Raw genomic sequence first — 10,000 nt, 5'->3', positions numbered from 1 at the left:
GCCTTCCAAAATGCTGGGATGACGGGCATGAGCCACCGTGCCCGGCCTTAGCCGTTTATTTTAAAGTCGAGGAGCTTATCAGGGAAATACGAGAAGTTTGGACATCACAGGTGACAGAGAGAAAGGTCTGCAAATGGCCCTTCCATCCAAGTGGGGACCCGGCCTCGATCTCCCGAAATCATGCACCCAGTGGGGAAGCCCGGCAAGGCCCGTCTGTGTAGATTCCTCTCGGCCTCTCTAAGCACGCACTTCTCACTTTGGTGGAAGGGGCAGGGCCCTCTCTGGGACGGGGGAATCTGACAGACAAAGAGACAGACGTAGAAAAAGAGAGATCGACAGACAGAGACAGAGAGAAACGGACAGAAAGAGCGAGAGAGCGAGAGAGCGAGAGCGAGAGCGAGAGCGAGAGCGAGAGAGAGAGAGAGAGAGAGAGAGAGAGAGAAACAGACTAGACAGGGAGGGGGAGAGAGGGAGAGAGACAGACAGAGACAGACAGACAGGCAAAAAAGAGAGTAAGACAGAAGACAGACACAGTGAGTGAGAGACACAGGTAGAGAGAGAGAGAGAGAGAGAGAGAGACAGACAGAGAGACAGAGAGACAGAGAGAAAGAGAGGGACAGGCAGACAGATAAAGAGAGTGACAGAGAAAGACATAGACGGACAGTGAGAGACGGAGAGAAACAGACAGAGAGAGAGAGAGAGAGAGAGGTAGACAGACAGACAGGCAAAGAAAGAGAGTAAGACAGAAGACAGACACAGTGAGAGAGACAGGAAAGACAGAAACGGACAGAGAGAGACAGAGAGGAACAGACAGAAAGAGAGAGGGTCCTAGCCCAATAGCGATACAGTGCCATTTCTTTCATTTCCTCTTTCTTTCCTTCTTTCTTTCCTTCTTTCTTTCTTTCTTTCTTTCTTTCTTTCTTTCTTTCTTTCTTTCTTTCTTCTTTTTTTATTTTTTTATTTTTTTGAGACGGAGTCTTGCTCTGTCACCCAGGCTGGAGTGCAGTGGCGCGATCGCAGCTCCCTGCAACCTCCGCCTCCCGGGTTCACACCATTCTCCGGCCTCAACCTCCCGAGTAGCTGGGACTACAGGCGCCGGCCACTACACCCAGATAATTCGTTTGTTTTTTTAGTAGAGACGGGGTTTCACCATGTTAGCCAGGATGGTCTCGATCTCCTGACCTGGCGATCCGCCCGCCTCAGCCTCCCAAAGTACTAGGATGACAGACGTGAGCCACTGCGTTCAGTCTACAGTGCCGTATCTCAGAAATCACTCACAGGAACAGACACTTACAGGTCATGTGTAGAGTTTCTTTTTTTGTTTTGTTTTGTTTTGTTTCGTTTTGTTTTGTTTTGCACGAGGAGGTGGCGGGATGGAGTTTCGCTCTTGCGTCCCAGGATGGAGTGAAATGGCAGAGGGGACTCAGGGAGTCAACCTATGGCAGAGATGGCACGTCATTCAGAGCGTAACGTCCACAGCGAAAGGTGGTAGGGCCGGCACTTTTAAAGGCTGAAATCCCGGCGGCTCAGGCCTGTCGTCCTCGCACTTTGGGAGGCCCAGGAGAACGGATCACTTGAGGTCAGGAGTTCGAGACCAGTGCGGCCAACATGGAGAAACCCCGTCTCTACTCAAAATACAAAAATTAGCCGGATGTGGTGGTGTGCGCCTGTAATCCCAGCCACTGAAGAAGAATCACTGGAATCCGGGAGGCAGAGGTTGCAGTGAGCCGAGGGAGTGCCACTGCACCCCCGCCTGGGTGACAGACTGAGAGAGACTCAGTCCCTCCCTACCAAAAAAGAAAGAAAGAAAGAAAGAAAGAAAGAAAGAAAGAAAGAAAGAAGAAAAAAAAAAAAGAAAAAAGAAAAAAGAAAACAAAACACAGGGACCGCCACCGGGCGCAGTGGCTCACACATGTAATCCCAGCACTTTGGGAGGCCGAGGTGGGCGGATCACCTGAGGTCAGGAGTTCAAGAGCAGCCTGGCCCACATGGTGAAACTCCGTCTCTACTAACATAGAAACATCTTCGGAGCATGATGGTGGGTGCCTGTAATCCCAGCTGCTCAGGAGGCTGAGACGGGAGAATCGCTTGAACCTGGGAGACGGTGGTTGCAGTGAGCCGAATCGCACCACCGCACTCCAGGCTGGGTGGCTGAGTGAGACTCTGTCTTAAAACAACAACAACAACAGCAGCAAAAAAAATAGCAAACGCACAAAAAAAGAACAGGCCAAAATACTCCATTGTCACTGAACGTTCCGCCACCAGACCGGAAACCCCCTGACTCAGGTCAAGGAGGTGGTGTTTCCTTCTCTCTGTCTCTGTCTCTCTCTCTCTCTCTCTCTCTCTCTCTCTCTCTCTCTCTCTCTCCCCCCCCCCCCAACTTTTATGTCTTGTTCAAGCACACATGTGCAAGATTGTTACACAAGTAAACTTCTGACTTGGGGGTTCAGTGTGCAGATGATTTCATCACCCGGATAACTCAGCGCAGTACCCGACAGTTTTCGTGGTTTGGTTTTTTGTTTTGTTTTGTTTTGTTTTGTTTTTCCCTGAAGATGTCTCTCCTTCCACACCTCCTCCCTCAAGTAGGCTCCCGCCTCTCTCGTCCCCCTCGTTCTGCCCACGAGTTCTCATTATTTAGTTCCCAGTTATAGATGAGAACACGCGGTCTTTAGCTGATCGTTGCTTTCATCTTCGGCGGTGGCGGTGAAAGAGGCATGACACGAAATCGACCCTTAGGACGCTCCCCTCCGTCCACACCCCACACCCCCTCCCCACACACACCCTCATTCCTGCCCCCCCTCCTCAAACCCAAGACAGGAAGAAAGGCAGATATTAAAGTCAGAGGTCAGCCTCCAAGACGGTGGAGGCAAGGGATCTGAAAGGGTGAGCAAGCGATAGGGGTCGGGGGATGTCGTGGCCGAGCTAGCAAAAATAGGGGACCGACTTTCCAGCCCCAGCACACCCCCAATCCTCAACCGCAGCTAGCCTCTGGGTGGGGTTGCGCCTGTAAAAGCTTCTGAATGGAGAGAAGCCCAAGGCTATGGAAGGCATCAGCTCCCAGTCCGGGAAGGGAACAGGGCTTTGTGCATTCGAATGGGGCTTTAGAAGGCGGTGCTGCGGTTTCCAAAGCGACACGCCTCGCCTCGCCTCGCCTCGCCTCGCCCCGCCCCGCCTCGCCCAGAGCGAAACTCCGTCTCAAAAAAATAATAATAATTTTAAGATAATAATAATAATAAAAAATAAATAAATAAATAAATAAATAAATAAGAAATAAATAGTTAGTACAGCGGTCGTGGTCGTGAATCATTCCCCGGAGTCCAGGCGCAGTGGCTCACGCCCGTCACGCGAGCACTTTGGGACGCCGGGGCAGAAGGCTTGCAACAACATGATGAGACCCTGTCTGTGCAAAAACATTTGAAAAGGAAGGCCGGGCGCGGCGGCTGACGCCTGCCGTCCCAGCACTTTGGGAGGCCGGGGAGGGAGAATCACCTGAGGTCGGGAGTTGGAGACCAGCCTGACCAACATGGTAGAAGCCCCGTCTCTAGTAAAAATACAAAATCAACCAGACGTGGTGGTGCATACCTGCAACCCGAGCTACTACTCGGGAGGCAGACTCAGGAGAATCTCTTGAACCCGGGAGGCAGAAGTTGCGGTGAGCCGAGATCCGCGCCATTGCACTCCAGTCTGGGCAACAAGAGCGAAACTCTGTCTCGGGAAAAAGAAAAATAAAACAATAAAAATTGAAAATCATCTGGGCACAGTGGCGCGTGCCCCATGGTCCCAGGCACTACACTCTGGAGGCTGAGGTGGAAGGATCGCTTGAGTCCAGGAGCGTCCACACTGCAGTGAGTTTGGTTTTGATGGCACCACTGCCAGGGTGACAGAGTGAGACGCCGTCTGTAAATCAGTCAAGCAATCAATCAGATCACTGCAAGGAGCTCTCTATGTCTTACTTTCAATAGGTGTCTCTTTAGGCCAAGCAGGCATGGTGCCTCACGCCAGTAATCCCAGCACTTTGGGAGGCCGAGGTGGGATGAAAGAAGGAAGGAAGGAAGGAAGGAAGGAAGGAAGGAAGGAAGGAAGGAAGGAAGGAAGGACAGACAGAACAAAAAGTTTTACAACCCTTTTTTTCATAGTGTCAGGAATTTACAGATAACACAAGTAGTTTAGGTCAGGGGCCGATGTTATTAGTATTACTTTTTTTTTTTTTTTTTTTAACTCCTACGGCCTGGTGGTGGTGCCAAGGTTGTCTGGCTATTTATCTGACTTTTGTTTGTTTCTAACGTTTTGCTTTCTCTCTTTCCTCCTGTCTTGTGAACTAGGCAAGGTGGGGGGAGGAGGGCAGCAGGAGCAGTAGAGGTCTCCTTCCTCATCCCCCACTTTGAGAATTTTCACTAATTAGTGGGCGGGTTCCCTTTCATTTTTACTTTTTGGGTCTTTTTTTTTTTTTTTTTTTTTTTTTTAAGACGGAGTCTTGCTCTGTCACCCAGGCTGGAGTGCAGTGGCCGGATCTCAGCTCACTGCAGCCTCCGCCTCCCGGGTTCACGCCATTCTCCTGCCTCAGCCTCCTGAGTAGCTGGGACTACAGGCGCCCGCCACCTCACCCGGCTAGTTTTTTTGTATTTTTTAGTAGAGACGGGGTTTCACCGTGTTAGCCAGGATGGTCTCGATCTCCTGACCTCGTGATCCGCCCGTCTCGGCCTCCCAAAGTGCTGGGATGACAGGCTTGAGCCACCGCGCCCGGCCAGCAAGTTTCTATTACAAGTAATACACTTACAGTGAGGGTTTTACATTTTCTACAGCTGGAAACTCTTTTCTAAATGAAGACCTAGGATCAAACCTGTGTTAAACCTGAACAGGCACATGTACTAACTTTGTCATGTCTTAAGCAGGTTAGTTTTTAACTGGGCCTTAAAACCTTTTTTTAGCAAGTAAAACAGTATTTTTTAATCAGAGAAGTTTTTACGAGCCCGACGCTTGAACTTGCGGCGTCTGTTTGGGGAAAGAGTTGGTTAAAGTCAAGTTATCTTGAGGCATTAACCCTTCTGCTTCTCCAGGCCATTGGTCTCTTACGTGAGCCCTTCTATCAACATAACATGAAGAAACATCTAGGCTGCCAGCAATGTTTTCAGCCTACTGAGGAAATAGGTTTTTTTCTGTTTTTTTATTTTTATTTTTTAAATTTTTGGCTAAAGGAGGAGGTTCTGGTAACTTCTGGTTTATATGTTTAAAGAATGACTGAAAGACCTTGCGATCGTTGCTGGGCTGGACGGGTCTGGGTTTCCTAAGCAGTACGTGTACAGTGGGGACACCTTACATAGGTGTTTCTTCTAGCATGGTTATGGGTGGGGGGGGGGGGGGGTGGTAACAACAACAAAGCAATGTATAGCATATTCATATCCAGCAAGGACGAAAGAGGTCCTTACCTGGGAAAAAGGTTGAATACAGCGACAGAACAATAGGAAAACAGTTAGTATTCTAGGAAAACTATCTGTCTTAAGATTTTTAACTACATTGACTTGCTTGATGAGTCCTCAAGCTTCGGCCGTGCATAGACTAGTCAGCTGCCGGTGTGTGACTAGAGCAGGGCTTGTGGTCCTCAGCAGCAGCTTGGTCTCGTCTCAGGATCAGCCGGGCTGGATGATCTGCGTCCTGTTAGCCGGTCCACTTGTCCTGAGCTGTCGGTGTTAGCTGACTGTGGTGGATCCAAGACGCAACACCTGCAACTTTAACAGCAGTGGGAGTGGACAAGGTTACAGTATAGGGCTCATCCTATATGGGTTGTAGAAAAATTAGGTTTTACTTTAAACAGAGTCCCTAGATTTAAATGGGTGTCAGGCTCGTAGGCATTATTTTTCTTCATTTAATTATGAACACTTCGTATGGCTATTTTGAAAGGCTGCATTTGCCTTTTAAAGGTTAATTTCTTTAGTTTCCGGAGGTCACCTTTTATTTGACCTACGATTTGCGGGTGGCCAACTGAACACAATCTTACAGGGCAGATACCTAGTTTGTTTGGTAGGGGTGCACCTGACTCGGAGGAGGACCGTAGGCAAAAACCTGATTTTATCTTAAGTGAATTTCCTGGCATATATCTATATATCTATATCTATATCTATATCTATATCTATATCTGTGTGTGTGTGTGTGTATGTGTGTGTGTGTGTGTGTGTATATATATATACATCTATCTATCTATCTATCTATCTATCTATCTATCTATCTATCTGTCTATCTATCTATATCTATATATGGCAACCCTTTTTTTTTCGTTTTGTTTTTTGGTCGCCAGTAGCTGCTCGCTCGAGTGTCCAGTTCATGCGTTCCACCTTTTGTTGAACTTTGTGGCCGATAGGCTGCGTGTAACCTCTGTTGTATTGTTAACAGTCTTGTTAAATCTTGCACTATTCCAGCTACAGCTACAAATGCTGGCCTATTGTCTGACTTTAAAATCAGAGGTAGTCTTAAACCTGGGGATAATGTCTTTTAACAGTACTTTAGTCACTTCTTGTACTTTTTCTGTCCTGGTGGGGAAAACTGTAACTTACCCTGAAAAGGTGCAAACAAGCACTAGCCTCCAGCAGGGGGCAGTCCTGTAAAGTCTATAAGCAAGTTTTCACAAGGTATGGCTCTTTTTCCTGTTTCAGTTTCTTAGAGGAGGAGTTCCCCCCTCCCCCCATCCCCACCCCCACTCCGCCCCTTTGTCACTGTATCTAGTGGCTGAGCCTTCAGTGAGAAATTGGAATCCAGATACGGCAGAGTCTTGCTGTTTGTAACTTCTAATGTGACCATGGGCTCCTGGGAGCCTAATGAGAAGGTGCCTAGTCTGCCCTAGTCTTTACATTCTTCAGCTCCTGTCAGCCTGATCAGATGAGTGTCTGGTTCCTCCAAGGTGCAGCAGCCCTTGGCCGATGGCCTCTTTGTCTTGCGGCCTTGGCCATTTCCTGTATTGCCTTCTGAACATTTACCCTTCTAGAGTCTTTTTTTTTTTTTTTTTCCATCTCGCACATTAATCTCTCTCTAGCCTTGTCCGGCTCTGGAATCCTTGCCTAACTTGACTTCGGTCATGTCTACATCCACGTCCGCGGCCTCTCACAATGCTGCTTTCCGCCCCCCCCCCCCCCCCCCCGCGTTCTCACGCTCCTACGGCCAGCTGGTGGGGCCCGAGAAACGGCACGGGCCCTGCCCCCGCCCACGCACTGCTGTCTGTCTCTCCTGTTTTCTTTTGATTCTCTATCTTTACACTTGCTTTTAGTCTTTCTTTTTCTTTTGCTCTTTTCCCTGTTTTCTAGAGTTTAACAGGCTCTTTTCTTTATACACTTGGAGGGTGAAACAGGCATACCGAGAGTCAGTGTAAATGTTTACAGTCTTACCCTCACCGAGTTCTAAGGCCCGGATTAAAGCAATGAGCCCAGCTTAACGACAGCGTCCAGGGTTACCACCGCATATTCTGCACATCTCTCCCCTCGTGGGTTGGTGAAGCTGTTCCCGTCCACGCATAGCTCCTAGTGTACTGATGCCCAAGGCTGGTCCCGGAGGTCAGATCTGCTAGAGTACACTGGAGTCCAACACCTCTACACAGTCATGCTCGACAGGGCTCTAGCTGTCGGGAGCAAGGCGGTGGGTTCAGGGTGTTCCCAGTTTAGTAGCTCAATGGTTGAAAAGGGCTGATAGATGAAAGTCTGTTGCCCACCCCCCTCCCCCCGGGATGTGGGCCTGGTCATTATAATAGACAGGTCCTCGTATCTCCCTGAGAGGCATTTACAGAGCTCGAGTAAGACCAGATCTGAGATGGCCCACTTGACTATCTCGACTTCTTTCCTTGGCCTCTGGAGGCTCCGATCCTTCCCTTCGAGGTGAGACCTGGGGCGTGTCAGCTCCTGAATCTCATTTCTGAGGGGGTTGTTGGCCTCGGTGAAGCGGGGTAGGCTGGGAAACATGGAGAAAGAATCTGTGTTATCTCTCGCGGCTCCCGTAAAAACTGGCTTCTCTTGCCGTTTCCTGGGACTCCCTTTTTAAAAAAACTGTGTGTCTGCCGGCGAAGCCGCTCTTACTTTTACTTTTGGCTATTTTGCACAAAGTTGTTAAACAGGGCTAAATTAACGCTGGCTTTGTCTATAATCTATTTCGCCATGAGTCCCTATAAAGGAATTTGATCTAGGTACACAGGCTGTCCTCCGACCCCGTCACCACCTGAACTACACGGCCAATTGTGCTCTGCCTATAGTTCCTTCCGTGGGCCATCCAACAGCAGAAGAGGGCAATTCTAATTCACCCAGAGTTCGTGACCTCTAGGGGGTTAACTGAACTCTATAATCTCCTGCAAAACCTTTTGTAAGGTTCTGTAACATGCATTTTAGTAGGGTAAGTTGTGACGACTTGATGACTTTCCTTTTATTTTTCTTTTTGAAACGTTTTTAAGAGGGCTCCTAGCGGAGTGGGCTTACTTTGTGTCTGACCTATGTTTCTCTCGAGACGAAACAACATTCACCCTACGAGAAGGAAAGGGTAAAAGGTCACTCAGTCACCTAATTCACACTAAATCAAAATGAAAGCTAAAACCAAAGTGTTGTTAAGGGCACACCTGTTCGTCAAGCAATTTAAGCCAAACCAAAATCAGGAGCAAGACCAAAGTGGCAATCAAGGCAGGCCTGTTTATCAAGCAATTCAAGTCAAGTCAAAATCGAAACCGAAACCAAAGTATCAACCAATGAATTCAAGTCAAGTCAGAAACCAAAACCAAAGTGCCGGTAGAGGCACGCCGTGGGTGATCAGGCCACGCTTCCACTCAAACGGAGTGGGGGAAGTTCCAAAGAGCAGTCTCAGCAAGTTTCAGATGTCCGGACTGAAAGTGCCAGTTCCTTCCCAGTGTCCAGCCACTGTGCCGATCCTCCACGGGGGCGTGCTGTGCACTGCTCTTTGGAGGCGAGGCATCGCACCGGGGCAGACGCCTACCCGGCAGCACTCTGAGGATCCGCATCGCTCAAGCTGGCCAGAGTCCCCCGCAGGGATGCTCTACAGGGCAGGCATAAGCCGCCTGAGGGGCTGCCTCGACCCTCCGTGCATCACCAGCTCGCTTCCCGGTGAGGGAACCCAGAAATGTAGCAGGACAAGCCGCAGACAAAACTCCTGAGACACCGGATTAAAGAAGGAAGAGGTTTTTCATTCGGCCGGGAGCGTCGGCAGACTCGCATCTTAGGAGCCGAGCTCCCCGAAAAAGACTTTTTTAAAGGCTTACAACCTCAAGGGTTGCACGTGAAAGGGTCGTGACAAATCGAGCAAGCGTGGGAAACGTGACTGGGGGCTACCTGCATCAGCTAACAGAACAAAAAGTTTTACAAGGAATTCACAGATAACAGAAGTAGTTCAGGTCGGGGGTCGATGTTATTATTATTACTTCCTCTTTTTCTTTTTTTTTCCTTTTTTTTTTCTTTCTTTCTTTCTTTCTTTCTTTTTTTTTTTTTTTTAAATCTCCTAGGGCCGTGTGGTGGCACCAAGGGTGTCTGGCCATTTATCTTGCTTTCGTTCCTTTCTAACTTTCTGCTTTCTGTCTTTCCTCTTGTCTTGTGAACTAGGCGAGGTGCGGGGAGGAGGGCAGCAGGAGTAGTAGTGGTCTCCTTCCTTATTATTATTATTTTGAGACAGAGTCTCGCTCTGTCACCCAGGCTGGATCGCCACGGCACGATCTCGGCTCACTGCAACCTCGGCCTCCCCGGTTCAGGCAAGTCGCCTCCTTCGGTGTCCCGAGTAGTCGGGATTCCAAGCCCGTGCCATCAGGAGGCCTGGCTAATTGTTACACTTTTCATAGAGACCGGGTTTCACCATGTTGGCCAGCCTGGTCTCCAACTCCTGGCCTCAAGTGATCCGCCCGCTGCGGCCTCCCGATGTGCTGGAATTACAGGCATGAGCCACCGTGCCCGGCCCACCCAGATAATCTTGTTAATAAATGGTAGAGAAGGGGTTTCCTCAGCCGCCGGGTGGAGGGAGGGTGGGGTGTGGT

Source organism: Macaca fascicularis, chromosome 10, assembly GCF_037993035.2.
Source record: "Macaca fascicularis isolate 582-1 chromosome 10, T2T-MFA8v1.1".
Lineage (NCBI taxonomy): Eukaryota > Metazoa > Chordata > Mammalia > Primates > Cercopithecidae > Macaca > Macaca fascicularis.
The sequence above is the reverse complement of the archived record's forward strand: the minus strand, read 5'-3'. Positions refer to the sequence as shown.